The sequence below is a fragment of the Pleurodeles waltl genome, chromosome 7 (assembly GCF_031143425.1).
Source record: "Pleurodeles waltl isolate 20211129_DDA chromosome 7, aPleWal1.hap1.20221129, whole genome shotgun sequence".
Lineage (NCBI taxonomy): Eukaryota > Metazoa > Chordata > Amphibia > Caudata > Salamandridae > Pleurodeles > Pleurodeles waltl.
Window position 1 is genome coordinate 892697350 of NC_090446.1, and position 19662 is coordinate 892717011.

Consider the following 19662-nt stretch of genomic DNA (forward strand, 5'->3'; position numbering starts at 1 on the left):
AGATGAGAGTGACCACTCCAGCCCTCCCTCCTAGCAGAGATGGCTAATTAGGAAATGCAGGCTACACCCCAGCTCCCTTTGTGTCTAGTGTGAGGTGAAAAACAACCCAACTGTCAAACTGACCCAGACAGGGAATCCACAAACAAGGCAGAGTCACAGAATGGTTTAAGCAAGAAAATACTCACTTTCTAAAAGTGTCATTTTCAAACACACAATCTCAAAACCAACTTTACTAAAATATGTATTTTTAAATTGTGAGTTCAGGGACCCCAAACTCCACGTGTCCATCTACTCTCTAGGGGAATCTACACTTTAATCATATCTAAAGGTAGCCCCCATATTATCCTATGAGAGAGACAGGCCTTGCAACAGTGAAAAACGAAATTGGCAGTGTTTCACTATCAGGACATATAAACCACATTACTATGGCCCTCATTCTGACCTTGGCGGTCGGCGGAGAGGCGGCGGTCGGACCGCGAACAGACCGGCGGTATTAAAAATGGCATTCTGACCGCGGCGGTCCCCGCCGCGACCGACCGCCACTTCCCCACTCCGACAGCCACGGCGGTCATGACCGACGGGCTGGAGTCTGCGCACTCCGGTCCGGCGGTCGACCCAAGACCGCCAACGCTATCATGACCCTGCTTACCCCCGCGGTTTCTTGCGTTCGGGAACCGCCATGCGAACCATGGCGGTAGGCACTATCGGGGCCAGGGAATTCCTTCCCTGGCACTGATAGGGGTCTCCCCCACCCCCCACTGCCCCCCCGAGTCCTCCCCCCACACCCTCCACCCCCCTGCCACCCCCCAGAGGTGGTACGAACCCCCTCCCCACCCCCACCCCGACATGCACATACATGCACCCGACATGCACACACCCCCAACATGCACATATACACACCCCCTACACACACACATACACAACGGGGACACATACCCGCACACATACATGCCGACATGCGCACCCGCCGAACTACACACATTGCCCATAGGCACAGCAGCAATCCCCGCCCGCATGCACGCACTCACACACCCCCTCTACACACTCCCACGCACACCCCCATGCACGCACACATCACACAACACCCCCCCACCCCCTCCCCTCACGGACGATCAACTTACCTTGTGCGTTGGTCCTCCGGGAGGCGACGGGAGCCATAGGGACGTGACCGCCAACAGAAGACCGCCAACAGAAGACCGCCACACAGAAATGTGGGTCGTAATTCTGGGGGCGGTGTTCTGCTGGCGTGGCGGTGGAGGTTGACCAGTCTCCACTTTCCCCCGACCGCCAGTGTGGCTGCTGGCGGTATTCCGGCGGAACGCTCCCAGCGGTCGGAATACGCGCAGCGGCATACCGCCGCGGTCGGCGGTCTTTACCGCGGCGGTAACTCGGCGGTCTTGCGAAAAGACAGCCAAGGTCAGAATGAGGGCCTATATGTCCTACCTTATCCATACACTGCACCCTGCCCTTTGGGCTGCCTAGGGCCTACCTTAGGGGTGCCGTACATGTAAGAAAAGGGAAGGTTTAGGCCTGGCAAGTGGGTACACTTGCCAAGTCGAATTTACAGTGTAAAAATACACACACAGACACTGCAGTGGCAGGTCTGAGACATGATTACAGGGTTACTAGTGTGGGTGGCACAACCAGTGCTGCAGGCCCACTAGTAACTTTTGATTTACAGGCCCTGGACACCTCTATGGCACTTTACTAGGTACTTAACAGTAAAACAAATATGCCAATCATGGAGAACCAATTACATACACATTTTAAACAGGAACACTTGCACTTTAGCACTGGTTAGCAGTGGTAAAGTGCCCAGAGTAATAAAAACAGCAAAATCAGAGTCCAGCACACATCAATAACCTGGGGAACAGAGGCAAAAAGTTAAGGGAGACCACGCCAAGGATGAAAAGTCTAACACATGTCCCCCCCAGCTAAAAGTGGGGAGCAACTACCCAACCTCATGGGAGTTCTCATCACTAAGGCGGAAGAACCTGGACAAACCATCAGCATTGGCGTGCTCTGTACCAGGACGGTGTTCCACCGTAAAGTCCATCCCCTGTAGGGAAATTGACCACCTCAGCAGTTTTGGATTCTCACCCCTCATCTGCATTAACCATCTGAGGGGCCTGTGGTCAGTCTGAACTCGGAAGTGAGTCCCAAACAAGTAGGGTCTTAGCTTCTTCAGTGCCCAGACCACAACAAACGCTTTGCGTTCTATGGCACTCCACCTACATTCCCTGGGTAGTAACCTCCTGCTAATGAAGGCTACGGGTTGATCTAGGCCCTCTTCATTAAGCTGTGAGAGTACTGCTCCAAAACCATGCTCTGAGGCGTCTGTTTGCACAACAAACTCCTTGGAGTAGTCAGGTGCCTTCAGCACAGGTGCTGTGCACATGGCAGCCTTCAGGGCACCAAAAGCGTTCTAGCAAGCCTCTGTCCAGATCACTTTCTTGGGTTGCTTCTTAGAAGTCAACTCAGTTGAGGGGGTAACAATGGTACCATATCCCTTAACAAACCTCCTGTAATATCCTGTGAGACCTAAAAAGGCTCTCACTTCAGTCTGGGTCTTGGGAGGCTCCCAAGCCAGAATTGTGTCAATCTTAGGCCATAGGGGTGCCATCTGGCCACTCCCCACCTGGTGTCCTAAGTACACCACAGAACCCTGCCCTGTTTGGCACTTGCTCGCTTTAATAGTGAGGCCTGCCTTCTGCAGGGCCTTTAACACTCTCCAGAGGTGTTGCAGGAGTTCCTCCCATGTGGAACTAAAGACAGCAATGTCATCCAGGTAGGCGGCACTGAACTCATCCAGTTCTGCCAACACCTGGTTGACCAACCTCTGAAAGGTGGCAGGGGCATTCTTCATCCCAAAGGGCATCACGTTGAAGTGGAAGTGCCCATCTGGGGTAGAGAATGCTGACCTCTCCTTTGCCCCCTCAGTTAAGGCAATCTGCCAGTACCCAGATGTTAAATCAAACGTACTGAGGTACTTGGCAGCTCCTAACCGATCAATGAGCACATCAGCTCGGGGGATGGGGTGTGCGTCAGTCTTGCTGACTGTATTGAGACCCCGGTAGTCCACACAGAACCTAAGTTCCAGAGTGGCACCAGGAGCAGCAGCCTTTGGGACCAATACCACTGGGCTGGCCCAAGGACTGCTGGAGTGCTCAATAACCCCTAGGGTTAACATTTTGGAGACTTCCTCCTTAATGCAAGCCCTGACCCTGTCAGTCACCCTGTAAACCTTATGTTTAACAGGTGTACTGTCCCCAGTGTCCACATCATTTGTGCACAGGTGTGTGACTTCTGGGATTAGGGAAAACAGCGAGGCAAACTGTCCCAACACGTGGCGACAGTCCCTCTGCTGTTCCTCAGTCAGGGAGGGGGAGAGGATCACTCCCTCCACAGACCCATCTTTCTCTCCTGAAGACAGGAAGCCAGGAAGAGGCTCACTCTCTTCCTCCACCCCGTCATCTGTCGCTAGGAGCATGGATAGCTCAGTTCTCTCAAAGTGTGGTTTGAGGCGGTTGACATGTAGGACCCTCAAAGGGTTCCTGGGGGATTGCAAGTCTACCAGATAGGTGACCTCGCTCTTTCTTTCCACCACCTCAAAAGGCTCAGTCCACTTATCTTGGAGAGCCGTAGGCTCCTCTGGTGCCATGACCCACACTTTTTGTCCAGGTTGAAACTCAACCAGAGTGGCATTCTGGTCGTACCACCGTTTCATATCCTCCTGGCTTGCTTCCAGGTTCTCCTGAGCGAGACTCCTGAAGCGGGCAGTCTGGTTTCTTAGTGCCAGCATGTAGCTAAATACATCCTTGGGTGGTTTACTAGGAGCTTTCTCCAAAGTCTCCTTCACCAGACTGAGCGGTCCCCTCACAGGGTGGCCATAGATGAGCTCAAAGGGGTTAAAGCCAAGTCCCTTTTGAAGCACCTCCGAGTAAGCGACCAGAAGGCATGGCAAGAGGACGTCCCACTTACGCCTCAAGGGCTCTGACAGGCCCTGAATCATGCCTTTCGAGGTGCGGTTGAATCTCTCAACCAGACCATTACTTTGGGGGTGGTAAGGTGTGGTGAACTTGTAGGTTACCCCACACACCTTCCACAGAGACTTCATATAAGTGGATATGAAGTTTGTACCTCTATCAGATACCACTTCTTTGGGGAACCCCATGCGGGTAAAAACTCCAATCAAGGCACGTCCCACCACAGGGGCAGTGACCGTCCTTGGAGGAATGGCTTCTGGGTACCGTGTGTCATGGTCCACCAAGACCAGGATGAACCTGTTGCCCATGGCTGTCTTGGGGTCCAGAGGCCCCACAATGTCAATTCCTACCCGTTCAAAGGGGGTACTGACTATAGGTAAAGGTTGGAGGGGAGCTTTGCATTTCCCCCCACTCTTGCCACTTGCCTGACAAGTCTGACAAGACCTACAATAAGCAGCTGACTGCTTGTGCATCAAGGGCCAGTAAAAGTGGGAGACAAGCCTCTTATAGGTCTTGTCCTGCCCTAGATGTCCTGCCAAAGGCACATCATGAGCCAAACCCAGTAGGAAGGCCCTGAAGCACTGGGGTACCACCAGCATACGAGCTGACCCAGGCTCAGGAACCTTAGGCTCACTATACAGGAGGCCATACTCCCAATATATCAGGTGAGTACCTGGCGCCTCGCCAGCCACGTGGGCTGCAGCCTGCTGCTGCAGCCCCTCAAGAGTGGGGCACTCCTGCTGCGCTGTGCAGAATGCTTCCCTGGTGGGTCCCCCTTCCTGCTGCCACTGTGACAGCTCAGGGACCTCCCCCAGTTCAGCCACCTGCTCCCCTGTAGGTTCCGGGCCGTCACCTTCAGGCTCCGCCTCCTCCCGGACCGCGGGAACCTCTGGGCCGGTTTCCCATGCCCCCTGCCCTTCCTCTTCTTGGCGGTCCCCTGGGCCACTGTTTCAGGCTCCAGGGGCTCTTGACTACCCTGATTGGCTGCCATAGACCGGGTGGATACGCATACCCACCCAGGCAGACCCAACATCTCCAAGTGAGACCTGTGTTCCACCTCCTTCCAAGGGGAATCCTCCAGGTCGTTGCCTAGCAAACAATCAATAGGCATGGTTGGACTCACAGCTACTTTCCAGGAACCTGAGATCCCCCCCCCCCCCCATTCAAAGGGAACCTGCGCCACTCTGCAGTGGTGCTCAGAGTTGTCTACCGCAACTACTTGGTGAAGTACCCGGGGATCAATCTACTCTTCATACACCAGGTGACTCCTCACTGTAGTCACACTGGCTCCTGTGTCTCTCAGAGCCTCCACCCTCTGTCCATTGATGGTCACCCATTGCCTGTACTTCTTAGTGTTATCAGGCACTAGGTTTCTCTGGACCATCTCACTGTCCCCTAGTGAGACAAGGGTCATTTCTGCTGGTTCCCACCCACCTGAAACCAACTCCTCCCCAAGCGCTACACTGGCCAAACCCTGGGACGGTGCACCAGTGGGTGCCGGTGTACTTTTGGGGCATTTGGGGTCCCCCCTCACATGACCCACCTAGTCATATGCATAACACTTACGTGGGAGACCACCTGCCACTGGCTTCCCTTTGGAGAACCATGGCTTCTTTTCACTGGGGGGTTGGGAATCCTTACCCTAGGAATCAGTTTGGGGCCCTTTAGAGAACTCCCCCTGTTTGCCCTTACCCCCCTCTTTCTCCTGAGAGGGACCCTGCCCACCCTTGGCTTGGTCTCCCCCATACCTCTTTTGGACCCTGGTGCTCTCCCAGCGGTCCGCTTCCTGCGCAAGCTTCCTGGGGTCAGTCAGCTTGCTGTCAATGAGGTGCTGGCGCAGCTCTGGAAAACATAAACTGTGCAAGTGCTCCCAAGCAATTCAATTGTAAAGCCCCTCATACGTGTTAACCTTACTGCCCTTCACCCAACCATCCGGTGACCTGCAAAAAGAATCAACACATTCCAACCATGTTTGGGATTCCTTTCTCTTGTAGGATCTAAACTTCTCCTTGTACTGCTCAGGGGTGAGACCATACCTCGTGAGTAAGGCCTCCTTCATGACAGGGTAGGTGAGACCCTGAGCATCCCCTAAGGCTGTCAGTGTGTCCCTTCCCTCTGCCTCAAAATGCTTCCACAGGGCTGCCCCCCAATGAGCTTCAGGGACCAGGTTCATGTGGAGAGCTGACTCATAACCCTTGAACTACAAGTAGATATCATCCTCCCTCTTATAATCCCTCACAAGGTCTTTTGGGATGTGTACCCTTCTCTCAGGCTGCACTGTAGGATTTCTGCCATCATCCCAACTGGACTGACTCCTCTGATCTATCTCTTTTAAACTGAGCTCATGAGCCATTGCTAACTTCCTTTCCTCAATGGCCAGCCTTCTCTGTTCCATCTCTAGACTGAGCTTTTTCATCTCCAATTGGTACTCCCTCTCTGCCTGTCTGTCCTGTAACTCTTCAGGTGTCAGACCCTTGGAGGACACACTGCTACCTGCCCTGGAGACTCTCTCCTGAGACATAACAGGCCCACCCACTACATCAGTGTGAGTGACTTGCAACTCCTCCTCCCCCTCTGGCTCCTCATCTGTGTGCCCCTCAGCTGCTTTGGCTGTCACCCAGGCCCTCAGCGCCTTTTGCAGCTCATCCTTCCTGTATGAGCTCTTAATGGGACAGCCAGCATTACTACAAAACTGTTTCAACTGAGCCACTGTGTAGCTCTCCAATTTCTCCAAATCAAAAGCAGCTCCAACTAGGGCATCTCCAGACTGAGACATGATGAGAGGTTAAAAAAAGTGCAAAGTTCCAAAAACAGAAAAGCAAGTTCTCAAATGAAGTTCCAGAAAAGTCAATCACAGGATCAGCGAAAAAAGAAACTGAATGCAGAGCAAAAACAGTCCAAATATAAAAAAAACAAAAATCACAAAACTAGTAGTATGTGGTCACGTAGTGGTCTGAACTCAAACAGTAGTGTACACTTAATTACTGTATGTCAAGTACAAATACAAGTCAAAATCCCAACCGCTGATCACCAATGTTAGAAATGGGGTCTTTGGTTGACAGTCAGGTTACCCCCTGTTCAAGCAAGGACCCTCACTCTAGTCAGGGTAAACGAGAATCACCCTCAGCTAACCCCTGCTTACCCCCTTGGTAGCTTGGCAGAGCAGTAGGCTTAACTTCAGAGTGCTAGGTGTAAAGTATTTGTACCAACAAACACAGTAACTTAATGAAAACACTACAAAATGACACAACATAGGTTTAGAAAAATAGGAAATATTTATCTAAACAAAACAAGACCAAAACGTCAAAAATCCACCATACACAAGTCAAGTTATCAATTAAAAGTCTTTAAGTAGTTTTAAAAACACACTAGCGCTGCTAGAGTGAAAATGTACCTGGTGTGCGTCAAAAATAACCCCGCACGGGCAGGTGTGCGTCAAAAATAACTCCGCACAGCGGTACTTGAGTCAAAAGTCCAGCCGCACGATGATCCGAAAATCCCGCAGCGCAGGTTGTGATCTCCCAACCTCCGTCAGCGATGCTGCGCGTTGTTTCTCCTGCTCCGTGCGTCGATTTTTCGGTCGCGTTTCCTGCGAGCGTTGTTTCTCAGCTGCGGAGCAGCCGGCGCGTCGTTTTTTCAGCCGCAGATCGGATTCGTGTCAATCTTTTCCCCGCACGGCGCTCTGTGCGTCGATTTTCTTGTCTTTAGGCTGCCAGCTTCTCCTTTCAGGGTCCCAGGAACTGGATGGGCACCACAGGGCAGAGTAGGAGTCTCTCCAGAGACTCCAGGTGCTGGCAGAGAGAAGTCTTTGCTGTCCCTGAGACTTCAAACAACAGGAGGCCCTTGGAGATTTCTTCTCAAGATGGAAGGCACACAAAGTCCAGTCTTTGCCCTCTTACTCTGGCAGAAGCAGCAACTGCAGGATAGCTCCACAAAGCACAGTCACAGGCAGGGCAGCTCTTCTTCCTCAGCTATTCAGCTCTTCTCCAGGCAGAGGTTCCTCTTGGTTCCAGAAGTGTTTCGAAAGTCTGTAGATTTGGGTACCCTTCTTATACCCATTTTAGTCTTTGAAGTCACCTTTCTTCAAAGGGGACTCACACCTACTTGTGAAATCCTGCCTTGCCCAGGCAAGGCCTCAGACACACACCAGGGGGTTGGAGTCTGCATTGTCAGAGGCAGGCACAGTCCTTTCAGATGAGAGTGACCACTCCACCCCTCCCTCCAAGCAGAGATGGCTAATTAGGAAATGCAGGCTACACCCCAGCTCCCTTTGTGTCACTGTCTAGTGTGAGGAGAAAAACAACCCAACGGTCAAACTGACCCAGACAGGGAATCCACAAACAAGGCAGAGTCACAGAATGGTTTAAGCAGGAAAATGCTCACTTTCTAAAAGTGTCATTTTCAAACACACAATCTCAAAACCAACTTTACTAAAAGATGTATTTTTAAATTGTGAGTTCAGGGACCCCAAACTCCACATGTCTATCTACTCTCTAGGGGAATCTACACTTATATTTAAAGGTAGCCCCCATATTATCCTATGAGAGAGACAGGCCTTGCAACAGTGAAAAACGAAATTGGCAGTATTTCACTGTCAGGACATATAAACCACATTAATATATGTCCTACCTTATCCATACACTGCACCCTGCCCTTGGGCCTACCTAGGGCCTACCTTAGGGGTGCCTTACATGTAAGAAAAGGGATGGTTTAGGCCTGGCAAGTGGGTACACTTGCCAAGTCGAATTTACAGTATAAAAATACACACACAGACACTGCAGTGGCAGGTCTGAGACATGATTACAGGGTTACTTGTGTGGGTGGCACAACCAGTGCTGCAGGCCCACTAGTAACATTTGAGTTACAGGCCCTGGGCACCTCTAGTACACTTTACTAGGGACTTAACAGTAAAACAAATATGCCAATCATGGAGAACCAATTACATACACATTTTAAACAGGAGCACTTGCACTTTAGCACTGGTTAGCAGTGGTAAAGTGCCCAGAGTAATAAAAACAGCAAAATCAAAGCCCAGCACACATCAATAACCTGGGGAACAGAGGCAAAAAGATAAGGGAGACCACACCAAGGATGAAAAGTCTAACAGGGAGGTTAAATAATAAAAGCAAGTCAAGAAATTTCAAGGGAAGCGGTCCAAGTACAAAGGGGATCCATTAAATAATAAGTGCAGAGATAGTTAAAAAATAACTATACATTGTCCTAAAATATAATAAAGTCAAATTTCCACAGGGCGAGTCTCATTCATGTTTCTGGCTTGAGAGCAAACACTCTTTGCCATCCTAGCTCTCTCTCTACAACACAATGATGGTAAAGTCATCCTTCGATGCAGACAATAAATAACTGGCCATAGCAGCCCCAGACACCACACTGAAGAAAGGTGATACAGGGATAGAAGAGAAATGGAGATGATAGAGATTGTACCTTGACTGCAGCTGTTGTTCAGTGCAGGCACTGGACAAAGGGTAAAATACTTGTGCAGGGGTGCACCTAGAGGTCCCAATAGTACGAGGGCCTCGGGAAATTAGAAGGGGGAATGTGTGTGCTCTTTGAAACCACTGTATAGTCTTGCTCAAGACTGGGAGGAGCCCTGAGATTTGTCTCCTCCTGGTTTGTAGTGTCCACTTCGCTCAGCCCCTTCACCGTGCATCTGGAGTCTTCAGGTCACAGATCTGATGTGTGTCGGTCGGGTGCACTCCCCCAGCTTGCAGTGGATTCCTTCTCCTTGCTGGTGATATCAAGTGGTCTTTCCAACCTCACATTTGAGAATCATTCTTACCACATGTGCTTTTGGGATGATTTTTGGCCAGCACAGTCTGATGAAAAGGAACGTGGAAAAGAGAGGAATTATGAATTCATGTGTTCACAGCTCCATATCAATTTATCAAATTAACTTTACTTAAAAGGGACATTTTGGCCCTCATTACAACCCTGGCAGTAAATTCTGCCGACCACCGTGCTGACGGCCGCCAACATACCGTGACCGCGGCGGTAATCCACCGCAGGTATTATGCCCCACACTGAGAATACGGCCACAATACAGACACCCACACAAGTCAGCCACACCAAAGGTCAGTGATAAACTGGCGATAGCAAAACCCACACCGTCACGCCAACAGGAATACACCCACAGTATCACGACCCACGAATCAACGCAGTGGTTTTTCAACCGCGGAAAACCATTGGCGGTACACATCGCCATGCTCAAAAAACACACACACTTACAAAACACAACCACATTGGACAATTCAAAATACACACACCTAGTACACATACACACACCCAATTAAATATAAAACACACACCCACAATACCCACAAACCCTTACAACCAAAAAAAAGAGACCAAGCACAGAGAGACAAGCAAACAGCACACACTCACTCAGAGGCACACAACACCATCACCCATACACCATCCACGCACATCACAGTATACATCCCAAAACATCAACACACACATATCATTCACACCACATCATGGCCCCTCAAAGACACCCCAGGTTTTCTGAGGAGGAGCTAAGGGTCATGGTGGAGGAAATCATCTAGGTAGAGCCACAGCTATTCGGATCACAGGTGCAGCAGACCTCCATTACAAAGAAGATGGAGCTTTGGTGGAGAGTCGTGGACAGGGTCAACGCCGTGGTACAGCATCCAAGAATGAGGGATGACATCAGGAAGAGGTGGAACGACCTATGGGGAAAGGTGCATTCCGTGGTATTAAGAGACCAGATAGCAGTACAGAGGACTGGCGGTGGACCCCCACCTCATCCCCCACAACTAACAACATGGGAGGAGCAAGTCCTGGCGATTATGCATCCTGAGGGCCTTTCAGGAGTAGCAGGAGGACTGGACTCCCCCCTCAGGAAACACCAGCACAGCACCCACCCAGCAGGCCCATGCCACTGTCCCCAGGACATGTCAATCAGCAGTGTGTCCACCACTACAGGGACCCCAGGCAACCCCACTAACCCAGGGCGATCAGGGACCTGGGGTCAGTGGCAGTAGGCACACGGTTCAGGGGACAGAGGCAACGGACAACAGGGAAGCTGAGAGGACTGCTGTGCAACAGGGGGAGGACAGGCGCAGGGAACCGACCCGCCACGAGGAGCATACCACCATTCCCAGGAGACCATTGGCACGGTACTGGCCAAGTTTCAGGAGACCCAGTTGCTGCAGGAGGGACAGCACTTGGGGATGACCTCACAAAAATCTACAGTATCCTGGTCACCACTGCAGGGGTGCTGGGTGATATGGGCAAGACCATGAGGGGGGCAGTGGCACAACAAAGAGCCCCTGACACTAGCCAAACCGATGAACAGCCTTCCACCTCTGCCAGCGCTAGTGGACAGGAGGCCCCGCCACAGGACCAACAGGCCACCAGCATCCCACCCCCTGCAGAAGAAGAACCACCCCGCAAATGGTCCCTGCGATCCAGGCAGAAGACAGAGAAATGTTGCCAAGACCCCCGCCAGGAAATAGGACCCTCCTGATTGTCACCCTTCTGTTACCCTGTCCATTATTGAACTGCCATTGCTCCCCTTCCTATGCCCCCTTGGACAATGCACCTGTGATGCCATGAGACTGGACTCTACCATTAACCTTCCTCCACCATCACCCCAGCCCCTTGCATATACCCCTATACTTATTAGCACCTTCAATAAACACCCTTGAAACAAAGACCAATCTGGAGTCAGTCTGATGATTCACAAATGTATTACTGCAACATTAGCAAAGCATAGCAAGGTTTATGTTCATTTACACATACCAATGTATGACAGTTGTTGGCCAGCAGTAGACTTAGCATAAGCCAGAATGGGGTACACAGACTTGAAAAAAGGAAACCCAAAGGGAACAGTCAGTGTCCATAGACAGAGGGTAAGGGGCTGCCATGTACAATGTTCTAAAGTATACTGAAATGTGAAGAGGAGTTACAGTCTCTTACCTGTGAGTCACTGGAAGTACTGCAGGATAATGTTTGTTCTGTTGTCAACATCTTCTTCCTCTGCCTCCTCTTCCTCACTGTCCACAGGTTCCACCGCTGCCACAAGACCATCACCAGGCTCATCCTTCAGCAGAAAAGGCACCTGGTGTCTCAATGCCAGGTTGTGCAACAGATTCAAAAGGCCAGGGCACTCGTATGAAATAAGATAAGAGTCTGTACAGTTAGGTTCTTGGTCTTCGGAAAATCAATATATAATCCAAACAGAGTTAAAGTTCAGTGTCTTTATTCTTGTGCGAGGTTTTCATACATGTTCATCACATCAGAAAGATTCCATATGTGGTCATCACAACAACATCCAACAGCCAACACGTGTTTCGTCTCCGAGAAATTAATCTCATTGACTTCCACAGGGCTGTAAGAAACATAATAATGAGCTTGGTCATAATCTGTAGTTATACATGATTATGGAAAATTAATACCTGGCACTAAAATCGTGGCCAAGTCCTTCACCAGTACCACGTGAGTGTCTAAAATCATCAAGTGACATTACCAAACGGAGTCACAGAGAAAAAACTGTGATTACAGTTTACCACAAGTGATAAACTTGTTATTATTATAAATATCACCAAAAGTTTGATGTGCACGCGAAACGAAGTAGAAATTGAGAATTAGAAATAGGGATAAAGACTCCCACTAGCTATGTGGCAATGAGAAACGGAAACTAAGGTTGAGAAATATTCTCTTGATGACAGGGTGTCATTAGGAAAAAAGGAAACAGAAAGGCGTCATAACACCTAGGAAATTGGTGAGTGAGTGTGCTATATTAAGCATTCGCAAGTGTGTCTGAATAAAGGAAAACGTACCAAAATATAAGTAAGGTGTTAACATGAATAGATGACTTATCCTAATCAAGTAAAGTCTTTTACGGTGCGATCTAGAAGAGAAGATCGCTGTACTAAGGAAGTAGTGACAAGCATAAGCAATATGACATAAATCTAAAAGTAAAAGGTCATGTACCTATAAACAAAACAGTTGGACACTGTCTTTTAGTTGTGTCTTTCACACTCCAGGATGGCGCCCACTTTTTCTTTCAACACTCTGTCCTTTTTCTATTTCGGACCAGCCAATGATTCTCATCATTAAATAAAAGAAGGACCAAACAGACATACTGCCCGTCATGCCGAGGAGTTTCACACACACTCCTGAGACCTTACTCTGTGTCTCTTCTATACCTTATACCTCTAGGTAAGTGACATTAATGTTAACTTATGTATTGTGCACTTTATTTTGAGGGGGCTGAGTCTGGTTGCTCAACTTAGAAGCAACATATGATTATAATCTTTGTTACATTGATTTTAGATGAGACGGAGGGCTTACACGTCCTTTTCTCTACATACACGCCAGCTTAATTATCAGGGAGCAAGACACAGTGCCGCCAACACAAGAATTTACCCAAAATAACTGTTTTGTTTATAGGTACGTGACCTTTTACTTTTAGATTTATGCCGTATTGCTTATGCTTGTCACTACTTCCTTAGTGTAGCGATCTTCTCTTCTAGATCGCACCGTAAAAGATTTTGGATCCATACGTGCTGACTTATGAGTACTCCCTCACGAAGACTCGGGGATAATAGTGTTTTGCTCCCGTCACGTGATTACCACTACTCTTTCTCTATTGGTACGTGATAGTCCTTTTGTTAGTTCCTTTTAAATTCAGCTTACTCATTATCTTCCTCCTAATGACTTACGATCATTTTATTTCAGATCGTACATTATCTTGAAGAGTTTTACTTGATTAGGATAAGCCATCTATTCATGTTAACACCTTACTTATATTTTGGTACGTTTTCCTTTATTCAGACACACTTGCGAATGCTTAATTTAGCACACTCACTCACCAATTTCCTAGGTGTTATGACATCTTTCTGTTTCCTTTTTTCCTAATGACACCCTGTCATCAAGAGTATATTTCTCAACCTTAGTTTCCGTTTCTCATCGCCACATATCTAGTGGGAGTCTTTATCCCTATTTCTAATTCTCAGTTTCTACTTTGTTTCGCGTGCACATCAAACTTTTGGTGATATTTATTATAATAACAAGTTTATCACTTGTGGTAAACTGTAATCACAGTTTTTTCTCTGTGGCTCCATTTGGTAATGTCACTTGATGATTTTAGACACTCACGTGGTACTGGTGAAGGACTTGGCCACAATATTAGTGCCAGGTATTAATTTTCCATAATCATGTATAACTACAGATTATGACCAAGCTGATTATTATGTTTCTTACAGCCCTGAGCAAGACAATGAGATTAATTTCTCGGAGGCGAAACACGTGTTGGCTGTTGGATGTTGTTGTGATGACCACATATGGAATCTTTCTGATGTGATGAACATGTATGAAAACCTCGCACAAGAATAAAGACACTGAACTTTAACTCTGTTTGGATTATATATTGATTTTCCGAAGAACAAGAACCTAACTGTACAGACTCTTATCTTATTTCATACGAGTGCCCTGGCCTTTTGAATCAGTTTGGTTTTTCCTATTGGAGAAACACTGGAGGTGCTGAGAGGACCCTTCGTTCGGGAGCACCGCATTTACTATCTATTGTTAAAGAAATGTTTTGGTGATATTCTGTTAGCGCCTATCCCTATAATTTTCCCCCCTTTTCTTCACAACTTCCAGGTTGTGCAACATACAGCATGCCACGATAATCTGGCACACCTTCTTGGGTGAGTGGTACAGGGAGCCACCTGTCAGATGGAGGCACCGGAATTTGGCTTTCAGGAGGCTGAATGTCCTCTCAATAATCCACCTAGTTCGCCCATGTGCCTCATTGTAACATTCCTCTGCCCTTGTCCTGGGATTCCTCCCTGGGGTCAGTAGCCATGAGAGGTTGGAGTAACCAGAGTCACCCTCAAATATCGAGGGACAAATGTGAGACACACACCAACCCTTAGGAACAACCCCATACCCAGACACCTACTCATACTGTGTGGGGACTATGGGCTCACCTATTAGCCACACTGGTGCCTCTGGAGGTGGCCCATCACATAAGGGATGCTGCTACTGCACAAGATATAGGCATCCTGCACAGAGCCAGGATACTTGGCATTCACATGGGAGATGTACTGGTCCGCCAAACACACCATTTGCACATTCATCGAATGGTAGCTTTTCCTATTCCTGTACACCTGTTTATTTCTGCGGGTCGGGGGGACAAATGCCACATGTGTCCCATCAATGGCACCAATGATGTTGGGGATATGTCCCAGGGCATAGAAGTCAGCTTTCACTGTGCCCAACTCCTCCACCTGGGGGAACACGATGAAGCTGCGTATATGTTTCAGCAGGGCAGATAGCACCCTGCTCAACATGTTTGAGAACATTGGCTTTCACATCCCTGATGCCATGGCCACTGTAGTTTGGAAGGAGCCACTTGCCAGGAAACGGAGCACTGAGAGGACCTGCACTAGAGGGGGTATACCTGTGGGCTGGCGGATAGCTGACATCAGGTCTGGCTCCAATTGGGCACACAGTTCTTGGATTGTTGCACGATCAAGTCTGTATGTGATTATAATGTATCTGTCCTCCATTGTTGAAAGGTCCACCAGGGTTCTGTACACCGAAGGATGCTGCCATCTCATCATCTGTCTCAGCGGTGGTAGCCTAAGGAGGAGAACGGTGAGCAGAAGGTCCATTACCACATAGACAGCACAACTGTGTGGGAATTAATGTAACAGAAGCAGTGTGCGGAATCGTGAGTCAGTATATGTGCCAATATGTGCTGTGATGCAGTTAGGTGCCATGCCATGTTCCACTCTGAAATGACGGCTGCCTGACCTGTGAGGAGGGACAAGGGGATATGAGGTAACTGCTCTGGTATTGTGCAGCGTCGCAGAAGGCGGTCAAAGACCGCCGCGCAACTCCACATTGGTTATCATTGGGCCCTATGGGTTCCAGGAGCCAATGGCAATGTATGCCGGCGGTGATGGTAAGCACCGCCATGGACGTCACTGCCATTTTCTACCCATTCATTCACTTGATACCTGACCATCAACAGGAGAGGACTTACACTGCAAGTCCTGCTGTGACCTGAGTCTAGAAGCAACAATGGCTAGAGTGTCTGGGGAAAGGGCCCCTGCCTTCACTTCGGAGGAGTTGGAGAAACTGGTGGATGGGGTCCTCCCCCAGTGCATGCTACTCTACGGTCCTCCAGACAAACAGGTGAGTACACTGTGAGCATGATGCGGGGCAATGCCTGTTTGCCCAGCAGAAGAAGGGTATTTGGCGTGTCATCGCCATGGAGGTGCGGACCCTGGGGGTCTATCACAGGCGGAGCACCCACTGCCGCAAGGGATGGGAGGACCTGTACCGCTGGACCAAGAAGATGGCGGAGGCCCAGCTGGGGCTGGCCTCCCAACGTGAAAGGGGTGCCCGTTGCACCATGACCCCCCTGATGTTCTGCATCCTGGCGGTGGCCTATCTGGAGTTGGATGGGCGCTTGAGAGCATCACAGCAGCCACAAGGGGGTGTGTACAGTTTCAGAAAGCTGATTTTGCGCGCTTTAGGAACTAGGTGGCTGGGGTATGTGGGCTGTGGGTGCCCCTAGGCCAAGGCGATCATGCCAGGGCAGGTCCCTTGTTTACAGGCTCTCAAGCACCCCTACCCCAATGGTACAAGTAGGCAACTACTACTGGGCAGGGTCCTGTGGGTGTCAGGTGCAGGCATTAGACATTGTACCCCATGGGCTGGTGACTACCTTACTGAGTGGTTGGCCAAGGCCTAGTGCACAGGGCAACTCAATGTGTGTTGTGTCCGCCAATGGTAGTGGTGTTGCGAGCATTGACCATGTGTGTCCTTTGTCTTTCACCCCCTTCTTGTTTTGTCACTCTGTCCTTGTGTGCATTAGCATCATCTGGCGGAGGAGCAGAGGCACCGGCGACGGAGGGAGCTGCATCCCACATGGCCCATGAGGGTGAAACCACAGAGGGGGAAGGCACCAGTGGGACGGAGGGTGAGGGGAGCTCCCCGACGGGGACAGGAGAGGATACCAGTGACAGCGACTCCTCCTCCGATGGAAGCTCCCTGGCGGTGGCGGACACCTCTGTGCCCACCCCAACAACAGGTACAGCCGCCACCCCCTATACCAGAAGCTCCCTCCCAGCAGACCCTCACCGTGTTTCCTGTGTCCGCTCACCCAGGAGGGTGGGCATCTCCTTCGCCCCAGGCACCTCAGGCCCTGCCCCAGTCAGCCCTGCTGCCTTCAGTGAGGAGGCTGTTGACCTCCTCAGATTCCTCAATGTTGGGCAGTCAACCATTCTGAATGTCATCCAGGGTATCGAGAGGCATTTTCAACAAACAAATGCATACCTGGAGGGCATTCATTCTGGCGTGGCAGCCCAACAGAGAGCATTTCAGGCTCTGGCCTCAGCACCGATGGCAGCCATTGTCCCTGTGTCCAGCCTCCCCCCTCCAACTTCCACTACCCTGACCCAATCCTTTCTACCTCAGCCTATCCCAAGCCCACCTTCATACCAGCACACACATCAACACACAAAACTGGCTCAGGAAAACATAATCACCACACATCATCACACAGGCACTCACACAAGCACCATCCCCATGCACACATACCAACATCCACTGCCTCCACTCTGGCCCCCTCCTCCTCATCCTCCACCTCCCTCCTAGTATCGTCTCCACTCACACCTGCATGCACTACATCATCAGCCACTGCCTCCATCACCAGCACACCCATCACAACAAACCGCTCTAGAGCAATCACCACCCCCACAACCATTCACACGTCCCCTGTTTCCTCTCCCAATGTGTCTGTGAGCCCTCCTCCCAAAGTACACAAATGCAGGCACACACCCACTCAACTGCCATCCACCTCACAACATCATCCAGCCCATGCACCTTCACCCAAACTCCATCTTCCCATCCCAGTGTGTCAAAAAAACTTCTCCTAGCTAACATTAACCTCTTCCCTACACCTCCCCTGGTCCTTCCCCTAGGGCCAGAATGTCTAGATCCCAGGCCGGCACCTCAGCCACCAAATCGGCATCCGCTGTGGTCCCTGCAAGTCCGGGAGGATAGAAAGGGGCACCCGTGAGGGCTGCCAGTGTGCCACCTACAGATGGGAAGGACCACCCGACTCCGCCACCTCTCAAGGTTAAGAAGGGGCCGGCATGCAGCAGAGGAAAGAGGCAGCACCAGCAGCATCTCCGCCGCAGACACCGCCACAGCCACCGCCACAGCCACCGCCACCTGCACCACCATCTGCACCGCCAAGTGCCCAGCTGGTGCCACCAAATCGGACATCAGCAGCATCCCCAGTGGGCAGCCGTCCGAGGCTGCAGGTGATGTTCTTGATCCTGCACACATCACATAAGGCACCACCACCAGCACTTGCACTACCAGCAGTTTGCAGAGTAAGTCACGTCAGAAAGGAGTGTGGCTCTGCCTCCATGGAGTATCGTGCTACCTGTTTCCTGCACATCTCTTGGCCCAGACACACAGGTGAGAGAATGGGAACTGCCACAACCCAGGTGCAGCATCACTGGGCAAACGCCCCCCACTAGAACCAGTGGAGAGATGCATCCACTGTCACTTTCCTTGGCAGGATGAAGCAGACTGGGCACAAGGCCCCCTCCAGAACCAGTGGAGAGATGCATCCACTCCCCCAATTCTTGGCAGAATGATGCAGACTGGGCACAAGGCCCTCTCCACAACCAGTGGAACAAAACATCCACTTGTGAGACTGTGGCTTTGAACTCCTCAGAACCAGGCAGTGGGCAAACCACCCACTTGGGAGACTTGAGAGACTGTGGCTTTGCACTCCCCAGGACCAGGCAGTGGGCAAACCACTCACTTGAGAGACTTGAGAGACTGTGGCTTTGCACTCCCCAGGACCAAGCAATGGGCAAACCACCCACTTGAGAGACTTGAGAGACTATGGCTTTGCACTCCCCAGGACCAAGCAGTGGGCAAACCACCCACTTGAGAGACTTGAGAGACTGTGGCTTTGCACTGTGGCTTGCACTCCCCAGGACCAAGCAGTGGGCATGGAGCCCCCTCGAGGAGCAGTAGCATAGTACCATCTTCCGGCTGAGGTGCCACCCCTCCCCTTCCGCCTGAGGTGCCTGTGTTTTTTTGACCTGATGCCCCTTCAGTGTTCTCTCCGTTTTGAGGCGGGTGTCATGTGTGGGCTTCACCCATGATTTTTGGGCCCACTGGTCCACGGACATTTACAAGGGACAGTGTACGGCCTTCTGTACATAATGTGGATTTGTATATACTGATTTATTTATATTCGATTGCTATATTTGATTGTTCAAAATATCACTGGTTAAACTCAATTCCTTTTGTCCTTGCATTCTTCCAGGGGGGAACGGGGTGTATCTGTAATGTTGTTGGATGTGTTAGTGTGTATGGTGTTGTGGGTGAGGGTGGGGTGTTGCGTGCCATGTGTGTGTGTAACTGTCTTTTACCTCCCCCCTCCCATGTGTGCTAGGTGCAGTACTCACCGTGGTTGCCGCCGCCGCCTTCTTTCTACTTCCTGGTGTATTAGTAGATACACCAACAGGGGGAGGACCTGCAGTTCGGGCTCCATGGTGTCCTGGTTCTTCGGGGAGTGTCGGAAGGTGAGTGGTTTCCCTTCCGAATACTGTTTCCGTCATGCTTTTGACGTCATTAGTACCACCCCGGA